The sequence below is a fragment of the Vicugna pacos genome, chromosome 1, assembly GCF_048564905.1.
Source record: "Vicugna pacos chromosome 1, VicPac4, whole genome shotgun sequence".
Classification (NCBI taxonomy): Eukaryota; Metazoa; Chordata; class Mammalia; order Artiodactyla; family Camelidae; genus Vicugna; species Vicugna pacos.
This window is the reverse complement of record NC_132987.1, coordinates 8,551,160-8,573,064: the sequence shown is the minus strand read 5'-3', so window position 1 is coordinate 8,573,064 and position 21,905 is coordinate 8,551,160. Positions and strand designations below refer to the sequence as shown.

General features: G+C 38.6%; 1 protein-coding gene and 1 long non-coding RNA gene across 4 annotated transcripts in view; one reads left to right on the top strand and one right to left on the bottom strand.

The window, feature by feature from the left end:
* Positions 1-21,905, top strand: part of ZNF385D (zinc finger protein 385D) — a 786,854-nt gene that overhangs the window by 635,438 nt on the left and 129,511 nt on the right. The window lies entirely within an intron of this gene.
* On the bottom strand, positions 14,161-14,864 carry LOC140698064 (uncharacterized). Its single transcript, XR_012075550.1, has 2 exons — positions 14,649-14,864; positions 14,161-14,229 (listed from the first exon to the last, which is right to left on the bottom strand). It is a non-coding gene; the product is annotated as an uncharacterized lncRNA (long non-coding RNA).

Here is a 21,905-nt window from a genome sequence, read left to right as displayed (position 1 = left end):
CAGCTCGTTCTGTCTGCAGGTGTAGGAGGAGTGGAGGACAAGTAATGGAGGAGAAGGTTATAATTGTTTTCCTGTGGCTCTTGAATGTGGGCTAATGAGTTCTGTTTTAATAATCTAGAAAAGGCAGGAAGCAGGGGAACAGGAGTTCTGAGTCCTAGTTTAGCTCCTGACCGACCCTGAGCTGGGATTTGTGCCTCTAGGACTGAATTGCCTCATCCCTAAAATCAAGAGTTGCATTTATTCATCCATTTTTTTCCATCAATATTCGTACACTTGCCAAGGTGGGCCGGGCAGTTTATCAGTATCTCGGGGTACAACAGTGAATAAGATAGCCCGGTTTCTAATTCTCTCTGAACATCAAGGATCATGCAGAATAGGGAGCAAATGAAGAGATCATTGTAATACCGTGGGAGGTTGCCCAAATGGGGACACACACTTAAGGATGCCTGGGCACCATTTGTTGGAGCAGCTCATCACCCAGTATGGGCTGACCCGCGCAAGCTTGCTGGAGGAAGGGCCAGCAACAGTCATCTTAGGGGTCAGATGTGTCTTCCAGGTCACTGATGAACGCAGCTACCTGGCTTGGAGGGAGCATGGCATCTTTGGATGCTTGTGAGCAAAAATGATGTGTTCACGCCTAACGTTCTATAAATAGTTAGCATTCGATTTTGCTTTCTTTAACTGGTTTCACATTTAGCAGCCTTATAAAAGTGAAGCACTTGCTGTAGCCTAGACTTGTTGTTACTAGTATATGTTGCTTTTTTAGGGATTTTCATTTGCAAAGGAGGTCAGGTGCTTTTCTCAAGTCCCCAGTGCCTCAGCCCCAGGGGCTTTCTCCATTCCGGGAGAGCAGCCTCCAAACTTACATGTTACTTCCTACTCTTGAGGTTTCCTTGTAACGCTTTCTGCTAATCAGTTGGAAGTATTCAGGCTAATGAATTGACACAAATGGCCTAGTTAGCTGAAGTTTTTATCTTTCTTTGAGGTTTTGAGTGTTTGACTTCATTCATGCAAATGAGTCAGCGAGAAGAATTCAGATCTATCTTGGCCCTTGGTTTATCCTCTGCTTTGTAAAATGAAAAAAATCTTTGGGGTTCACCCTGAGGAAGTGATTTCAAATATGTACTTTTAAAATAATCTGGTTGTTCATCCAGTTGTAATATATAGATTCAACTTCATTTTGTAAAATTGTGGGGTTTTGAATTATTATTTTAATTTTTATCACTGTTATTTACATACAAAGTGATAATGGTAAAATGCTCCTCAGAAGCATTGTGGTAAAAATAATCATTCTCTTGACTTCTATTGCAACCTTCTATACTCAGGACAATCTCAGGATTTTCTGTTTTTCTTGAACTCTCAGTCCTCAGATGTGGGCTCTGTAAGATTAATCTTTATTTTTCTTATCTTTTCACCTGTTGTTCATATGTTTGGCTTGTTTTTTGTTTTTAATTTGGGGGATATTTTCTCCAGCTTATCTTTAAAATTTTCTGCCACATTTTGCGCACGTACGTCCTTATTTATAATTTCTCAGAGCTTAATTTTGCCTTTAAATATTTTTAACAGCATCCTCTTCTGATTTCATGCATGAATATATTCTCTTATCTAGTGTGGAAATGAAACTTTTTTCCTGTGTATGTATGCATGCATGTGTGTATGTATGTTTTTGCTTTTTTGTTTTTCTTAATTTTTAATTTTTTGATTTATAATATTGTATTAGTTTTTCAGTGTACAGTGATTCAGATATACATATATAGATATATTCTTTTTCATTGCAGGTTACTACAAGCCATTGAATATAATTCCCTGTGCTATACAGTAGGACTTTGTTGTTTATCTGTTCTGTACATAGTAGTTTGTATCAGCCAGTCCCAAACTCTCAATTTATCCCTCCCTCTCCCCTACCCTCTCTGGTAACCATACGTTTGTTTTCTATGTCTATGAGCCTCCTTCTGTTTTGTAAATAAGTTGGTTTGTGTCATTGTTTTAGATTCCACACATAAGTGATATCATATGATGTTTGTCTTTCTCTGTCTGACTTACTTCACTTAGTACAACTATCTCTAGGTTCATCCATGTTGCTGCAAATGGCATTATTTCATTCCTTTTTATAGGTGAGTATTTTTTGAGTATTACTTTTGTTTATGTCTCTGTCGTCCATATTGGAAGGTTCTCTCAAATGTCTCATGATCATCAGATTTAAATTCATTTTCAAGAGTAAATCACGAAAAGGTTCATTTGATGTCTGGTGGTGGTAGGATCAGCAATGTAGGGTGATAAAATCGAGAGTTCTTTTCTGTTGGTTGGAAGACTATACATTAGAGACTGTGGGTTTTATTCTGGAACTTTCAGATGTTCTTGCAGGGCACCACTTAATGTTCTCTCTGGTGACTGACATCAATCACTCATTACTTCCTTGCCATCCAGGAGAACTGTGTTCTGTGACGACAGGTGTGTCCTGTACCTGTGCTGTCAAGTACGGTGGCCACTAGCAACACATGGCTGTTGAGATCTTGGATGGTAGCTCCTGCAATGGAAGAATTGGCTTTTATTTTATTAAATTTCCATAATCACATAAGGCTAGTAGCTACCATATTTGACAGCATAGTTCTAGACATTGGGAGGAAAAGCAGATTGGAAAATTTCAGTTATTTTACTGACCTTTACTAAACTCCAATTTAGTCAATTAATTCTTTTCAAATGACTGCTGTGTTTGATGTCTTCTGGTCTTGAACATTTCCAAAACATGTACCTCTTACTCCCCATGGTGATAAATCAAGAGTAAGCACGAAGTAGGTAGGGGAGGCGGGACCTGCAGGTGCAACCACTCTTTATAAAGCACGCATTATTTTTAGAGCCCCAAGTGTCACCCCCAAGGTACTTGGTGTCCCAAATTCCTGATGCTCGCTGTGACTCTGAGGGATAAATCAGATTGATTTTCTTTCTTTTCTTTCTTTTTCTGGGGGGCTGCTCCTTCTTTAAGTCTAGCCCTCATCTTTTTTTGCTTTGTTCCATATTTGTGATATAGGCCATAAATATCTCCTGTTGATTCTGGTTCTTGCGTTCCTTGAATTTTTTCAGGTGACAAACCAAAGGAAAAAGGGACAGAAATTTATTTACTCCCCGTCTTACGATAGACTTGTTTTATTTTCTACTTGAATTTTTTGTGATTCCGTAATACTGCCTTGTTATCTGACTTTCTTCAAATATTGAGTTTAGAAATTGTGCCAACCACCTTAGAAATTTCTTAAGAATTTATTATCTCTAGTTTTAAAAAACTTGATCATTTGGCAATATGTTATGCATGTATGCATAGGAATTCATAGTATTCGTCCAGACCTATCCAAAATAGTAATCCATATTTGGTTAGAAAATTTTATTTAATTACCATGTTTTCATTTTCTCCTTAACAAAGTGATAGAATAAATAACTGATACATCTAGTATATTTTATGAGTAAACATAGTTTATTATGAAATTAACATTTAAAAATTTTACATTAAAAATAAAAATAAAGCATACTGAATCCAATAATTTGTCCTTTTAAAAATCAGTGTATTATAGTGATATGATTGGTTTTATATCAGTTGGTTTTATATAACTGATTTTAATCAATACAGTTAATTATATAATCTTAAACAAAAAAACAGGGGGAGGGTATAGCTCAGTGGTGGAGTGCATCCCTAAAATGTACAAGGTCCTGGATTCAATCCCCAGTATCTCCATTAAAATAAATAAACCTTATCCCCCACCAAAAAGGACAAAAGAAAAATTTAAAAATCAAAATCAAGTTAGAAGGCCTTATTTGTGCATTTTTTAAATTGGAAAAAAGTAAGGGTATATATCAAAATAGAAATACTCTACTATTAGAAATCAAAAAATCCGCAGACTTCTCTATTTTATTTCAACTTGCATACTTTTTGTCAGCCTTAAATATTTGTTCTACGTGTACTGTGACTTTAAGTAAATACACTGAGCATCAGTTTCCTCACCCGTGAAACAGGAATAACAACACCAAACTTCATATTTGTGTAGTGGATCAGCATTACAGTCAATAAATGCTTGGCACATGGCAGATACTCATAATCAGAAACTATTCTAGTTAACCTGGAGAAGTTGTCTCCTACGCAAACCTTGCAGAAAATGCTCAGGCAGCTTAGGAAAACCTTTGGCTTTAAAAATGTAAAATGCAAACTCTTCCTGTTTACTGTTTCTATTTTTGATACCCCACGTGACTGGCCCATCCATTAACCATGTGTACAATGGTATTTGCAAGCGCTATACTTCTCCTTTAAAGAACCCTTCCAGAGCCCTTTCTCACTTTTCTCATTCTCACACATACAGTAACATTTCAACCAGATCTATAAAATGGCTTGTCCAGCATTTGCTGTTAAGAGGGCTGGATATTTGTCCACAGTGGGAACCAGTATTTATTTAATAGTGACCTCCAGTAGAAAAGTCTGTGTGACCCCAGATTCACATTAAAAAATAGTTGAAGTTCATTTAGAAACCACTGCCTTTTCTGGGGTCATTCTCTTCCAGCACCTTTATAAAGGCGACATTGGAAATAGTTTTTTGAGCACGGTGGGTGGACTCAAGGACTCCTTGTTCCATTTAGGTCAGTCACAGAGAGAATTCCTATTTAAGAGTTTTCTGAACATTAGACAACAGACTGAACTTATCCATAATCATTAAAGAAGCCGAATAAATAATACATAGTTTTGAAATTGAATAGCTCTGTATTTGCCTCAGAAACCAGGAGAAACTCTAGAGAAACTGGGTTTATTAGAAATTAGAATTCACTTTTCAAGTCCCTAAATATTTATTTACTTTACCTAAGTCATAATACCTAGTTTATGCTTTAAAGCACATAAATTCGTATAGTCATAAATTCACTAAGGGCATAAATTGATGCTTGTGATTTTTTTTTTCTTCCAAGATGCAAGCCAATGGAAATTATTTGAGACTCCAGTCTCTTGTCTATTGGGCAGAAATCCCACTTTCTTTAGTTCTGAGCAGTGACATTGCTCCACTGTCATTAAATCCAATTATAGAATTTGGTCCAGTTATATTTTTTATTCACATGTAAGTGATCCAGTTGGGAATATATTATACAGTACTTGCCAGCTCATTTGTCCTAAATTTCCTTCTTAATGACCAAGCTTAAAATGCTTCTATGTTTTCTAAAATTATTATTGTGGATCTTTCTCCCATTAAACTAAAATCTACATACGTCTGTGGTTCTCTATTATTGTATTTCCTTACCTTTTTGAAACATTACTTTAAATATGAAATTGAAAAATAATTTGGAAATGAGATATGTGTGTATAATTTTATCCATATAAAATATTAAGCTGAATATATCCTCATAGATACGAAGTTTGAAAAGGCTGAAAAAATCAGCACTTACTTCCAAGTCTGATTTCTCTAAGACTCTCATGGTTATCTTTTATCATAAATAATTCAGCCCTTTATGAATTATTATAAATGTATGTGCTAAAAGGTGTTCCATGAAGAAATCATTTTTTTTAAGGTGACATGTGAATCAGTAGATATCTTGCTAATTCCGTTTAATTCCCCTATTTTGCAATGTCAGTCATTTTAGTTCACATTTTGTTTTTCACTACTCATTAAATGTTGCCTGGACCATTGTTCAGACATGTCTTAGTTTCTGTATCTTCTCCTTTCTTCCCTATTCAACCATCTCTCCACACGAATGTTGGATTAAACTTTCTAAAGACTGTCTATGATGTCATTTCCCACCCATTCAAAAACACGTTCAAGGTCTTTGGTGAGCTTACCTTAAAATAACCTTCCTTGGTTTATCACCTACTCCTACTCAATACTCCAGATAAATTACAGAACGCTCAGTCGGCTGAAAAAGCTCTGCTACCTCCATACCTTTCTCATCCCATCAATTTTTATATGTCACTGCCTTGTCTGATGTGCCTCTCAGCACCCCTTCCATTTTTGGGGTCCTACCCAACTCTCAAGTCCAGGCTTCAAAGCCATTTTCCACTGAAGTCTTCCTCCTTTACTCCCATCAGAGATCACTTTAATGTTTTCTCTTTCTCCCTTCCAAACTTCTATGCCATTTTATTTGTATGTTGTTTGTTACTCTGTGTGCATTCTGTTTATAAGTTTAATGGAGTAGATAAAATACCTGATTTTTCTCTTAAGACTCTTATTTTTAATAACACAGTTTCTAGCTCACATATGTTGAAGACAGATGCAAGAATTCTGCTTCTTCCATTTATAAATATCGATGCAACGTGCGTTGCAGGACTTCCTGAGTCCCATGATAACACAACTTGAAAATAATCTCTCTGAGTGTTCCCATTAGAAAAAAAAAATGAAGCCACTAATTAATTAGGTTATAAATTACAACCAGTTGACTAAACCTTGAACTGAAACAGAGCTTTATTTTTAAATCAAGCCCTAATTAATTAATTAAAATACCTTGTTTTTTAGGCCAGTCATCAGTATCTTTTTCAAATCTCTGAGTACACCAACTGTTGGCTATAATATTATCCAGCATCAAGTTTGCTGGCATAATTTGACACCCAGAAAAACCTAGGGAAAACTAGCATAGCTGTTATAAAAGTGAAACTTGCCAACTCTTCAGGCTATATTAGCAAAGGGACACATTTCTGAGACCAAATTAGTGGTTTTCAAGTCTGCAAGTGGGAAGAAACATCAAGAAGTTTGTCACAAGGCTATACTCTGTTTTTTCCTTCCATCATTAACCTTAACTGTATCTGGTACCTATGAAGAGAAAAGAAAAGGTGGGAGTGGCAAGGACTCAAATCCCCCTCCTCAGGAACACTTCTGATTATATTATACTCCAGGCTTGTATTTCCTCGTAGTATCACCTGAAAAAATCAGAGTGTAACCAAGCAGGACCCTATGGTCATCATTGGTGGCCATCTGATATCTGTAAATGGTATTTGTAACTCCTTAACTGTATAATGGTTTAAAGGTTTTTTGCATGCTCTTAGTGACCAGAATTAGGCTGGAGAGGAGGGAGTTTTGAGGCGAGGCAGGGGTCTGTGCAACCCCTTGTGATGCTATGTGCTGCATCGATCATGCCCAGTGTCCTGCTCTTGACCCCAGTGCCCTTCTCTTGACCCTGACACCTCAGAAATGACAGTTGGCTGTTCTGTGCATCTTGTTTTTCATAACTTGCCCCAACTGTGAATATCTGCAGTTATTTTTAGCCTCCTATGGTTTCCTTGTATCCTGTTGGTTGAGGTGCAAGTCTCAGCCTGCAGCAAGAGATCTGAGACCTCAGGCTGCCTAAAATGCTTGAAGCATTTATCAGCCTGACTTTAAATTGCACAAGTTTTTCTCTAGAACATTTTTTCTACAGACCTCCTTCCTAGCACCCTATGTTCCAGACATAAGAATATTATTAGAAGAGCCCCAAAGCTGGAGGTGAACTTCATACCCAGCAGAGGGAAGGGGACCACTGCACCTGCAAAAACAAGAACAACTTTGCAACAAGTTGTTACCTCATATTTGACCTCTATGGAAACTAGCTCTGCCCCTTAAATGCTTGAACTTTTAATGTAAAACCCCCTGCCTTCTCTCCCCAGCAGGTTCACAGTCTTAGAGGCATTAGCTTACTGTGACCTCCTTTGCCTGGCAAAGAAATAAAGCTGCCTTTTCTACTTCATCCAAAACTCTCCTGAGTCTCAATTTGGTAAGCAGAGTACAGAGGCCATGTTTCAGCAACAAGAGGATGTTGATGGATGAAAAATCTGTCTTCTGACTACATCATAGAGCTTGTGGACTATTTGAAGGTGAGCCTAGGAGTCTCCAAAGAAAAGTAAGATCCCTTCTTATGAGTCTTCCCAGCTCTGTCAACAGAATAGAGTAGTTTGTGACTTTTTAATCTTATCTTTGCTCTGTAATTTTATTTGTTCATTTAATTCTGTTATAAAGTTACTGTCATGTCAGTAAATTATTCTCAGACTCAAATTACCCTCTTCCCTTCTTGCCCATGCTAAAGTGGACCTCAGAGCCACTTTGAATAACTTTATTCCTTGTGTCATCTTTTTTTTTTTAATTAAAAGATGATGGAGAGTTTCTGTAAACTTTTGCAGTAAAATGTTTATTATGTTTCAGTCAAAGCTGCCAAATTACTGGTTCTCCTGACCTGAAAAATTAAAATTTCTTTACAGCGTGAAGTTGCATTGATATCAGTGCCTCTAGGTTGATGTCTTCAGAAGAGACTCAATCCACAATTAGGTGTCATGCATGCTTTTGATGAAAAACCACTTCAGGATGAAGGATTGGAAGTTGATGGTCCGTGTATGTCGGTGTTTATGGAAGATGGCTCTGGGACTTCAATGCTTATCTTTTTTACTTCTTCCTTCTGGGTCTAGAAGGTTTATGTCTGAAGACAGGTTAGTTTGCTTCACCAGGAGTGTTTTAGCATTGTTTCTGCTGTCCAGTAGTCACCTGGGTTAGAAAAGTCCAGTTTGGCTGAGAACGGTGTGTTCCTCTGTGGGAGGAAGGGCTGCCTTTGGGCGGATCACACTAAGCACAGCGTCGTGGGGTAGAAGAGAAAACTTAAAGAAGCTGGGAATTTCTAGAGGTGGTCTGGAAGTCAATGTGGCTCATGTAGTAGGTACCCCGTTGTCCTGTTTCATGTGTATGTGGGCTCCTGGTGCCAAGGGTGCTGAAGTGAAGACCTGTGCAGGAGTAATGGGGCTTGGAGGCTGAAGCTGAACAAAGGTGAGAAGTCTCATTGCTAAGAGAGCCCACAGTGACCACTCCAGGCGTCTACTGGGCCTGGAACAACAGTGGATCAAAGCTTATTGGTGAGCTGCGTTCTCGTCTCTGGGAGAAATAGCGGGTGGGGTTCGAGTATGTGTTTGTCTGATGGAGGTACGTTAGACCCCTGGTGTGTGTGAGCAGTGACAAGTGTGCTGCTCAGGGTTTCTTTTTGCGTTCCAAACTCTATTAAGACAGGTGTATCTTTTTAAGCCTGGGCTAGAGAGTGTCACAACTACCCAACTATTTAATATTGGTTAAGAAAGGTTAGAACTTGAATTAACTGTTGGTTTTACCAGTGGTGACAAATGAGCGGTTTAATGTTGTACTGTATGGATCGACTACATGATCCATAAATGTGGGTTGATGTCCATGCATTTTTTTAAAATGTGTATATATGATTATCATTACGGTTCACTAGCTAATTTCAAAAGGCAGTTGTATCCTAGGTCGTAGATTTATTTTGCATCTTCTTTTCACGGGTCATGGCTGGAAGCTCTGATGATTGAATGACATTATAAATGAACATAGGGTTGAAGAAATTGAAAAAAGTTTTAAGATCATTTATTGGGCATAGGGCAAGGTGGAGGGACTCCTCTAATTTAGTTTTTACGTTTTTTTTTCTCCACTTCTTATTTGTTTTTTCTCCAATTCTTATTGAAGTTTTTCTCTAATTCTTATTTGTTTTTCTCCAATTCTTACTGATTTTTCCCCAATTCTTATTTAAGGTTTTCTCCAATTCTTATTTATGTTTTCCTCCAATTCTTATTTATGCCAAATCAAACACTAAGCTTAAAATTTCCAGTTCCTATGTCATGGCTGCTTGAAGGGCCTCTAGTGGAAACTGTCTGTTATCCACCCAGATTCCCTCCGTCTCCTTGACTGTATCTGTGTGGGCGTCCCAGCTTTGGTGTGCTTTTGCTTCCTACACTCTGAACCTTTGACTCTTCTTCATCAAAGAGCCGTCGGGCTGCTAGAGCCCAGGCAGAGAACCAGAAGTCTCTGGAAGTTTAAGAGCCCTGGATAGGTCCTTGGCAATGATTGACAGATGAGGGAATACACAAGCCTAGCTCCCTTACCTTGAATCAGGGTGAACCATGGCATCGCCTACACTCCAGACAACCCCGTAGGATCAGGCTGAAGTCATTCTGCACAGGCGGGGGCCCTGAAATCCCACCCTTGATTGTCTTCTTCAGTTTCTCCCCACTGCTTCCCCTGCAAGTTTACCAGTTTTTCCTGGGAGCATGTCTTTAATTATCACTTGTACAGTATCGTCTTTATCTCAGAGTCTGCTTCTAGGAAAACAAACCTAAGACAGGTCCTTTCTAAAACAAAGTGACACACAGCCTTTATCTGTTAGCTAGCTCTGTTGCTATTCTTCATTCTATAGTTTCATGACGATGTTACAATCACGGGAAGTCCAGAGGACAAATGTACACTGCAAAATAACGGAATGATCCCGGCACTTCTGGTGGGAAGCATTACATAGAAACCCATATGGTTTTCATCGATAAAAGAGCAACTTTTGAGCACTGCTGAAATGAACACACAAAGCTGTATCTGCTTGAATTGCTTCTTATCTTCCGTAACCAATGTCCCTCTGGGACAGCAATGCTAGCGAAAAGCTATCTGTGTTCTGTCTCCTTGGAATTGGTCTGCATTAACCATTTCCCGGCCACCTCCCTGCATGTTAAGCACTAAACTGGGAAGCCAGGGTTAGATGGTGAGCAGCCATTGAGGTAGGTCTTTATGGCAAGATAAACTCATCAGAAAGCCTTTTGCCTCTGGCCAGTGCTTTTCTTTACTTTTGTTTGTTTGTTTTTCCCCTTTTTTAAACTTTTTTTTTTCCTGCAGTTTTCTGGGACTAGTTTATCTTTTCGTTTCAGAACACCTTTTCTTTTCTGTCTTCCATTGCAATTTTAAACAAAGTCTGTAATATATTTTTAGGGACCCAGAAGCAAAAATAAGCTCTGTTCAAGTTTTCAAAATACGTTATGTGTACACATGTACGCGTGTACGCACGTGTGTGTGTATGCGCACGTATTTCTGGTGTGGGGGGTGGGGATAATGTTTAAAAAGGAAAATTTACTACTAATACCAAAAGCAAAGGATGGGAAAAAGGCTCTGCTTTACTCAGGTGCCCCTTCCCCAGCCTCCTGTGTTTCAGTTAAACTCATTAACAGAGATGGAACCTTGTCCACAAAGGATAGAATAAGAGTCATTTACGTTTCAGACGTTGTTTTGGATGTTCTGGCCCAGAGCGGGCTCTAGTCTGAGGGTGAAGAGATGGGGATGAAAGATCAATCTGGGAGGTGAGGTGAGCCAGCATCATTGCTAAGATCACCTGACGGGGCCAGGGAGGCGGGGAGGAGGGAGAAAAGGCAGACCCTTGCTCATCACATTGCAGCACTAGTCCAGTCATCCTTCCTGTTTTTTTTCTTCTTCTTCTTCTTCTTCTTTTTTTTGAGTTATAGTCAGTTTACAATGTTGTGTCAATTTCCAGCGTAGAGCATAACTTTTCAGTTACACGTGAACATACATATATTCACTGTTGCATTCTTTTTCCCTGTGAGCTACCACAAGATCTTGTAGGGAGATTACCTGAGTCCTGGTGGAGGGATCGCAAGCAGGGCTGGTTGGGAGTAGAGGGATAAAAGGGGAAAGCAGAAACAGACTACCCATGGCCGCAGGAGGAGGCACTGTGTGAGCTGAGGCTACCTTCCTCTGGTGGCGGTAGCCGTGTCAGGGACTCTCTGAGGTCAGGCCAGGATCTGCTCTGCGTGGTGGCATTTCACAGTCGACCAGCAGCTTGCAGTACAGGCTGTATTTCAGCCCTCGTCCCTCAGCCAGTGTGGGGAATAGAGCGCATTACCAAAAAAAAAAAAAAAAGGGCCTGCCGAAGAGATCCACCGTTTCATGTGATTTAAAGCCACAAATGGCTCTGTGTTCTGGAATGCTTTTCCCTCGCGGAAGGTTTTGTACTTTGATTGACAGATTCTAACTGCTTTCTACTTAGAAGGAAATGGAATAGGTTTTATTCTTGAAAGGTACCTGTTGCTGGGATTTGAAATCTTAAAATAGAAGTTGCCATTCCTTTCATATCTAAAAGATGTGATTTGAGAACAGGAGTTCGAGCAAACTGAAGCTTTACTGCAGATAGGGTTTTTGATGTTTTTTTTTTTTTCCGCAAAGCAGAAAATTACACATAATGCAATAATTGGTTTTTTTGTTTGTTTGTAAGAAGACAAAGTTAGGAAGTTTGTAAGAAGACAAAGTAGGAAGACAAAGTTAAGAAACAGGGAAGGCTTTATGAGAAAATATAAATACTATTACAGAGGACACAGTGAGAAGAGAGAAGTGTAGGGCACGGTGATAGATTGCCATCTGTGACAATCATTAAAGTGTTTCTCTTGGTGTTTATTTTTAATTTTAAGAGTAGTATCCTTTCACACAGACACTAAATTATGATAGATACATAGGTCATCAGACTGGAACACAGATGCAGTACTGGAGAATGGTATCATTTAAGGGAGGGGCAGAGAAAAAGGATCATGTAATAGAATTGATGGAGAAGCGGCAAGTGTGGAAACGCAGCAGGAAAGCTACATGAGAGTTTCATTTGTCTCAGATAAGTCAAGAAAACTACAACTAATCATAAGTAGTGTGAGAATTTCTTATGTGCCAGAAAATAATGAATTCAGTCTTTTGCAAATATGATTGCACTTGCTTTCCCACAACATACCTATATGTCACATGTTATTATCTTAATTATACATATCTAGGCTTCAAGAGGTTAATTAACTTGTCTAATATTGTTACCGAGTCCAAGCTTGTACTGCTCACCCTACGACAGGCCAACAAATTGAGAGATGAGTTCTGGGGGCAAGGAATAGTGACTTTATTCAGAAAGCCAGCAGACTGAGAAGATGGTGGACTAGTGTCCCAAAGAAGTATCTTGCCTGGGTTTGGATGCTGCTTTCTTTTGTAGAGCAAAGAGGGGAAAGGGGGTGAGGAGGTAAAGTAAGATAAGGCAATAAGCTGTGGAAAATATTGTCTGGTTTTGGCCAGACTCTGGAGGGGATGTGCTAATTTCTTCCTTCCTGCAGCCATTCACAGGTGGGCCTGGTCAGGGTGTTTCCTGTGAGCTAAACAAAGGTATTTTAGCTTAAGGCTCAGGCATAGGAGGCAGGGTTCCCGGAGTTGGGCCATTATGTGTACTTTAAGCCTCAGGCAACATCCCTTTAGTGATTAACTTGCAGCAAAAGCAATAGAATATAAAGTTTCAAGTAAAAGAAACGCATCCAGTATGGAGTCAGCTTTGTTCTTCTGTGTTACGACATCTCACCACTAGTCGGGGTTAGGAGTTGATGCTTGAAGGAGTGTCAGGCTTGAGCAGCTGGTAAAGATAAACAGTAGTAATCAAAAGAGCTAAGAATTCAGATGCTTGATGGATCTACGATGGGGATTTTGTATAAAAAATGTGATGGAAGTATAAGGGAGCCAGAAAAGCCACTTATATGAAAGGTTATAGGTTAGTTACCAGAGAAGTTATAACTAATAAGAACTAGGATTTTGAAGGAATATGTGAAAAAAAAAAAACAACAGAGTAGAACTCAAGTCTGTGGACAGAGTGAATGATGCATTTAAATTTGAGGGACAATAAAGTTCCTGGTAAATCAATGTTTAAGGTGTAACCTGACACTAGGTTAATACATCCTAAATTAAATCCTCTATATGAGGACAATGTAGTCAACATTTGTGAGTACCTAGTAAGCTAATTTATGTTCATATAGACTTCACATTGTTGGCTCTTAAAACTAAACATTGATTATCATAGTATTTAATCTTATAATCAGCTCATTAAAGGTAAGTCTGGATAAATAATGGTTTTAGAAATTATTAAATTTCTTTCACTTTGTTCTGTTTCCTTAATTATTCAGTGATGTGTCCTTCCCCTCAAGAGGTCTTTGACTAACAGAGACAAAGAGACTCGTTCCCTTTTGGTTAGATAAAAGAGAGCATTGTTCCACCGGTGACTCTGCCACCTCAGTAAAGAAATGTGGAATGTGGAATTTCAGTTTATTACGATTTAATCCAAAGAGGATGTGAAGAAGCTCAAGAAGCATTTTTCATACTTACTTTTCTGCGTCACCGTGCCTAGCATGTGACTTTAAGATGCTGTATACATATGGGGAATTCTAATTTACTTCTGAAACGGATGGTTGAGTTGAGATTCATTTGAATATTCGGTGTTTAGTTTTTCTCCTGGATCAGATAGCATTACAGATAGCTGATGTAGTTTCAGGGGGGCTCCTGCTCCTCCCTGCTGCCCCTGCCCTTCTCTGCCCTCCCCAGTGTAGAAAAAAGAGGAGAAAGAACATGATCACTGCCTCCACTTAGGTCATTTTAATTAGCTTCAGTTCCTGGTAGGATGAGCCATTTTGCAGTGATTCTGCAAGATACAAATTCAATAGATAAAAGCAATGCAATTCATTTCTTATGGTACATTTTTTGAAGGTTCATTGTCAACTTTATTTCATAAACTCCCTTTTTTTCATGAAATATTTGATGTCTACAAATCTATTGCTATCATATGTCAGTTTAAAGCATGATCTAATGTAAACATCATACTTCCGCTCCAGCTTAAGAAATTGAACATTGTATCTAACTTTTAAAATAATGTGTGTTTTTTCTCCCTGCTGTGTATATCCTTGCCTTCTTATCCGAGGTAATCAAGACCCGGAATGTCTTTTTCACCTTTCCCGTGTTTTACTTTATTGTTTTAGCCCCAGAGGATGTGCCCTTAAATAAAGGGCTGTTTAGTTCTGCTGCTTCTTGGGCATCACAGAAGTGTCATTTTATATGTGTTACCTCCTCTGTCACTTATTTCTCCCCTCAGAACCATGTGTCTGTGGTTCGTCCCCATTGGCACGTTTAGTGGTCCTTTGGTTCTCATCAGGCTCTGTGTCTAAGGCATTGTATGAGCGCTGGTCTCTCCCGCTGCAGATTGAGATCTGGACCCACGTCTCCGCTGTTGTAAAGGCTGTTCCGGTTAACACCCTGGCACACGTGTACGTGTGCGCAATCCCATGAGTTTCTCTAGAGTCTGTTGCTAGGACTGGAACACTGGGTCTTAACTGTTCTAGGTTCTTATCTTCAATGGAAGCTCTCCAGAAGTCGTACCACTTTTCACTCCCACCTAAGTATATAAGAATTCTTTTTGTTCTACATTACACATGGTTGGTGCTATTGTACATTTAAATAAAAAATTATGTCAGTTTCTTAGATGAAAAATAGAATCCTGAATTAATTTTGTGTTTTCAGAAATGTTCCCAAATACTAACAAGAGTTGCTAAGCCTTTCACATTTGCGTTAGCTATTTATTTTTCCTTTTCTGTGAAATACCCATTTTCTGTTAGGTTATGAATTCTTCTTACTGACTGGTTGGAGTTCTTTATGTATGAAAGATATGAATCCTTTGTCAGATTTGTGACTTGTCTTTTTTGCTCTCTTCCCAGGGACTTTTTTTGTTGCAGGGGGTGGGGGCTAATTAGGTCCATTTATTTATTTGCTTTTAGGGGAGTACTGGGGATTGAACCCAGGACCTCGTGCATGCTAAGCCCGTGTTCTACCACTTGAACAGGGACTTATGATGAACAAATGTTTTTGGTTTCAAAGTTATTTGAGCCTTTTTTTGATTTAAGTAAAAAAAAATTTTTTTCTACCGTAAGGCTGTTAAAATATTCTCGTCTTCTTAAAGGTAAAATTTTGCCTTTCACAGTTAAGTCTATAATCTACAGGAGATTAGATTTTGTGTATAGTATGAGGTATAAACCCAGTTCCATCTTTTTTCCATAAGGGTAAACAGATGTCCCAGCTCATTGACTGATTTGTCATTTCTGTGTCCACTGCATGACAATGACTTATTGGCCTCGGGTACGCTCCCACCTGAGGGTCATTGCCCTTGCTGGGTCCTCTGAATGAAGTGCTCTCCCCTCTGGTGGCTACGTGTTCCCTTCCTCAGCTACTTCATGCTTTTTCTCTAAAGCTCCTTTTCAGTGAGACCACACTGGTTTACACTTAAAAACCAACACTTGCCCAAACTTATTCAATCTCTCTTCCCTGCTTTATTTCCTCCATCACTCTTAGGAATGTTTGAATGTGTTTATTTTCTTACTTACCTCATTCACCTCCCCCTCTCCCCACTATAACATGAGCACAATGAAGAGTAAGAATTTTGTCTGTTTTGTTACTGTGGGAACCCCAGCACCTAGACAATTCCTGGCCCATAATCAGGACCCAGTGATACCCATCGAGTGAGCAGATGAATGAGCAAATTACATTTTGGAAAGGGATCTGCCCGTGGACTTCTGGGCTATTTCAGTGGTCTGTTTCTTTTTCTCTGGGGTAGTCCCGGTGTTCCATGTCTGATAAGGCGTAGTCTCTCCACGTTTTCGTTTTTTAAGGGGGGTTTGCATATCCTTGATAACTTCCTCTCCCACATCAGTTTTAAAATTATCACATCCATGAAAAACCTGACAACTATTTGATTCACATTGAATTGATTCTATAGTTTGATTGGAAGGAACAGAGACATTTTTATTATTTCATATCTTTCTACCCATCAATATGATTTATCTCTCATTTATATCTTTCTTTAATGTCTTCTATTATATTTTTTAAATTATCTCTCTAAGGTTCTGCACTGTTTGATAAATTCTTATTCTTGCAGACATTGTTAAGTTATTCACATATTCTTTAATTAAATCAGGAAGTCCTCTTTAGCTAAACATTGACGTTATACATTCTAAAAATTAAATCACAAAATATCTTGGACTTTTGAATAAAGGTAAAACTTTGAAGAAAGCTAGGCATTATAATTCGTCAGCAAATTTCCATTTCACTAAGAGATGAGAATCTAAAAAGAATCTAATTAAAACTACTGAGAAGGCTTAAGGAGGGAAAAAAAAACATTTTACTCTTAACTTGCAACTTTTCTCCCTTATGTGACCCATCCCCAGCAAAATTCATTAGTAGTTTCTCCCTTGTGTTTGTAACGATGACCCCGTTCTACAGCAATTATCATAAAACTGTCTTGTGCCGTGGTTATCGCTGCACGCATCTCTCCTCCCCACTGAACCGCACGTTCATTGAGACCAGCGACTTTATCTTGTCTTTGTATCCTCAGGCTCGTCACAGCACTTGCCCTGCCGCAAACGGGCACTAGAAGCTTCTAGGCGCGGGTATCCAAAGGAGATAACAGAATGTACTCTCAGTAAAGTCTTCAAAAGGGGCGTAGAAATTGGCCAGTGTGATAGTTCCTTCAGATCCATCCTTTCTCCCTAAGGATACTGGTGTTCCCATTCCTCTGCCAGCTCTCCTCTCTTCAGGCTTCCTTCTGGGCTCTTTCTTCTCTGCCATCCCCAGAAACAGCAGTGCTCCCCCCAGGAGTCTCTGTAGTCCCCTCCTTTCTAACTTTTCTCCAAAGCATATTCCACATCTCCTAGTCTGTGTCACCCACGCCCGCTGTCTTCCCTTACACTGAGAATTATTAAACTCAGAACTTCAACACTGCACACTTTAAAACCCCTGTGACTTCTTTCTGATTTCCTCTCTACGTAAGAGTTTCCAGTCGTGAACACATTAATTCCCCTACCCACAAATACACCCCCACACACTTTTCTGAAATGTGCCATTTGTTCTGTATTCATGCAATGGTTAATGTTGTCACTCTCTGTTCAGTGACCCAGTGAGAAGAATCAATCAAATAAATGATGCTGACTTAAAAGCCTGTCTCCTAAAAATCTCCCCAATCTCTCCCTCAATCTCCCAGTTGCTACTGGCTAACTCACGACCTGGATTTTTCAGGTGGACTTTTGCAACAGTCTCCTGCTTTAAAGTCTTCCTGACTCTAGACTGATTTTCTCCCTTTAAGTTCTCGTCTAAATTATTTTTCTGAAGATACAAATATGGTTGCATGTACTTTTGAGTTGGATGTTTTCTTATAGCTTAGCATTGCTCAAAGGACTAAAGTTCAGGTTCATGAACAGAGCCCACATCTTAAGTACCTGGTCCAATATCCCTGGCCAATTGCCTCTCTTCCACTCACACTGTTCCCCCCTACTCACACTGTTCCCCATTAACACCTAAATTATGAATGTTTACTGACAATATAACATTCTTTTTTTAAAACACCTTTATTGTGGTAGGGTTCCTGTACAGTAAACTACACATATTTCAGATGTACAATTTGATGAACTTTGATAGATATTTACACCCATGAAACCACCTCCACAATCAAAGTAGCTAACATTTCCATCACTCCCCAGGAAGTACAGTTTTCAAATTCCCAATTTATCCCTTCTCACCCCTTTAACCCCTGGTAACCATCAGTTTGTTCTCAATGTCTGTGAGTCTGTTTTTGTTTTGTAGATTTGTTCCTTTGAACATCACATTCTTTTATACCTTTGCATGGGCTGTTTCTGTTATTCTTGTCATTTCCACCTACGTAATTCCTACTTACTGAGCCCAAATTGGGCGATTTATATAACGTCTTCTAGGACATCCCCACTCTGAGTGAAGAACCCCTGTCCTCTGCTCCCCTGGCACTCTGCTGAGATCTTTATTTCCACACTTGCTCACTTGAGCTAAAATTTATTTATCTTTCTCTAACTGTATTCTAAGTCCCTTTTTGGAGATTGGAACTATTTGTTTTGCATTGTTGTATCTGTACAAGCCATTAGATTACATAGCCTTCTTCAGACAGATATCTGCAGAGACCCAAAAAACATCTGGACCCTTTCCAGGGCATCCTTCCATGTCCTTGGCACTGATCACATGCCATCCACCTTGCAAGCCTCCATGTTTGAGTTCTTCCGTAAAACACCAAACTGATCAACCCTCTCAGTTTGTCTTTAATCCATTAATTTCAGTTTGTTGTTGTATTAAGTAGTCTCTCAACAATCAATACAGAATACTTTAAATGATTCTGTGTTTCATGCATGACTTTATCATTGCTGGAGAAACAGCATATGAGTTGTTATTTCTCCCACTTACTTGGCTGTCAGTATTCGGAGGATGATGGAGTCTGGAAACGACAAAACCGTTATGAATCTTGAACGTGTCTGACTCTGTTTCATGTGCTTCACATAGATTATATCATTTAATGCTCCCAGGCCTCTTTCCCAAGGTCAAAGATTAGTAGGTGACCATTCTGGAATGTGACTCCAAGTCCATCCAGCAATAAGATTGGTATTCCAAGATACCTTAGTGTTTTAGAAACAATTACATCTTCATTTCCCGATGCTCAGCTCTCCCCTTCCTCACTTCCCCTTTCTGAACCCTGTGTTGTCTTGATTGTATTCCTCTGGGGTTTATATGATCAGGTGCACATGGTTACAGGAACTCTTGCCAAGCTGGGCCATACAGTTGCACGGTCTTTTCCTTTTCAATGTTTTGGAATTGTTTGAAATCCAGCTTAGCAGACTGACCCTTGATCTGTGATGGGTTTCTCTTAAGAGTCAACACTGCCATTTCAGAGGTGCTTGGGTAGCCTGATTATTTTGTGGGGTAATTGGCAGCAGTCTTTAGCACTAGTACATTTTCTTCATTTCAATTGCCTTTCTTCTGTTTGCTTTTCTTAAGCCAAGCATTCTTCACAAAAATGCAACTTGTCATCAAGAAATATCTGGAGAAGTGATTTAGAAAGTTCACTTAAAATACAAATAAATTCAGCAAGAGAGGATGGATGAAAATGGAGTTTTTAGCTGTCATGTATTATTTTCAGGATGGAAGAAATTACATGTTCTAAGAAGTAGGGGAAAGCAATGTTCACTAAGAGTTCCCAACAGATTTTAGAGGAAGTAACATGATCTTAAATGGTTTCTGGATGTTAAACTATTGTTTAGAAAGGTGATTATTTTAAATGGAGTTGCTTTTCTGACTAAAGACGAGCAACAATTTTTTTTTTACCTGCAAACCATAATTTATTCACATCAAATAGCAGGTATTTTGGACTAAAGTATATTTTTAGAACCAAAGTTCCTTTTATTTAGATTTGTTATTTAAAATATGTTTAGATAAAAACCTCCAATTTTTTTTTTCAAAATGGGACAAAGATTGTATAAAAGCAATTCCTTTTCTCTCAAGACTTCCTTGAAATAAATCTAAAACATACAAAAAGGAGAGATAGCTGCCAAAGAGCAGAGGTGTTTAGGGTCACCGTATATGGAGGTTTAAACATCCCTAGAAGCCAGATGATGAAAGGAAAGTGCAGAAAAGAGGAAAGTAGAGACAAGTATGACTTCAGGACCTTGGAGAAGGTCTGGAAATAGGGTCTGCAGGTGTCAAATTGAGTGACTAGCAGAAAGCATGAGACAGGTGGGACTGGAAACATGAGGATTGATTGAAAAGAGGAAAATTTGTTTCAAATTAAGATTAAAACACAGTTTTATAGAAAAAGAAAGGCAAAGAACAATCAGAAAGTATGCTTTAAAATGTAGCAGTAGAAAATAAGACAGAATTTCAAGCAGTTGATGGGTAATAAGAAAGTAGAAGCTTCTTTGCTTGAAGCTAAAACACTCCCTTTTGAATGGACCAAGTTTTGTAGCATTGGAACTATAGAAAAAGAAATCTAATCCTATCACATACTTAGTCAGCAGACAAAAATATGGATCAAGTCAAAACAATGATAATGTTGTCTATTCACTTTTTTTAAATTTGAGACTCATCCTTGAACAAAGCCTGGAAGGATGGGTTGTAGTTAATAGCACAGAATATTTCAGTTAGAAAAGTTTGAACATTTAAAAGTGTATTATAAGTGTAGCTGAGAGAATTTGGAAATTGGAAATTGAGGGAGAAAAGCTGTACAAAAACGAATAACTTCAAGCAGAGAATTTGAGATCCTGACTCAATTAATGAAACCAAACATAAATGTGGGAACCTATTATGTATAGTTGTGAAGTAATAATAAGTATTCAACTTAATAAAACTTTGAAAATGTATGTTGAAGAGTATGGAAAGAGGAAGAAGGTCTGGTGGTGTATGTGTTAAATTCTCATCTATGTTAGTATCTAGAGAACATTAGCATGTGGTTTAGAGCTGTGATGTCAACTGGCTGGAAATAATAATACTAATAATAAGCATTTCATTTCATTTCAGGCATTTACCTCTGAGCTGGAAGGGTTAGTGGGAGAGTTACTTGTCATCTGAAGCTCTTTTGTGCTATTTGGTTTGTTATCATGTGTGCATTATTTGATAAAAATACACAAAAAAAGAAAAGAAATTACAGCACAATACTTTGAGAGTCCCTGTGCAAGACTTGAAGGGCATGGGAATTACAGAGTGTACTAGTTAGTGTGCCAGCTAACAAAATAACCTCTTAAGTCAGTGGTTCTGCCTGTGCTTGCTCATGGGAATCCAGCTGAGATCTGCAACCCCCTTCAGGCCACGTGAAGACGGGTTTAAGTGGTTACAGTTTATATTTTACTCTTTACAGTTTATACAAAAAGCCTCCAATAGTCCAGCCACACTGTCTTTGGGGTGTTTCAGAAATTTGTACAAGTGTTCCTATGTAATAGACACTGGAAGTGTTTCAAATACAACCAAATGTAACTTTACCCTCATGGTTAAAAGCAGTCCTTAGGTACTGGATTATCTTTGCTTTGGGTTCAGATGGATTTGGTCTTAAAGATTTGGGGGAAGGCCATGAGAGCCTCAGCCTCATTTGTCCTTGACTCCCACAGCTGAGAACATCTTGCTCACCACTTGACCTTCACTGTATCTGATTTAACTTTTAATTACAGTTCATCTTTACAGTGGTTCCTTGAAGTCCTTAAAAAAGGTCAGGAGGTGAAAAAACAGGCAGAACAGAGAAAGTTGCAGAGACATGAAACGGTGCTTTAACAACACTTTGGAGATTAAAAACAGCCTACAATGTCACTTATTAACAAGGAAGTCAATTGTTAGAAATACTTCAAAATAACCCTTGTTTATTCAGGTGGTTCTGGTTTAGTCTTCGTCATCAATTCTTTTTTTCTTTTCTTTCTTTTCTTTTTTTTTGTTTTAATGTGTATGTGTTTCTGCCTGCGGTTTGCCAATTCCCAAGAAACCCAATCCAGATCCCATTTT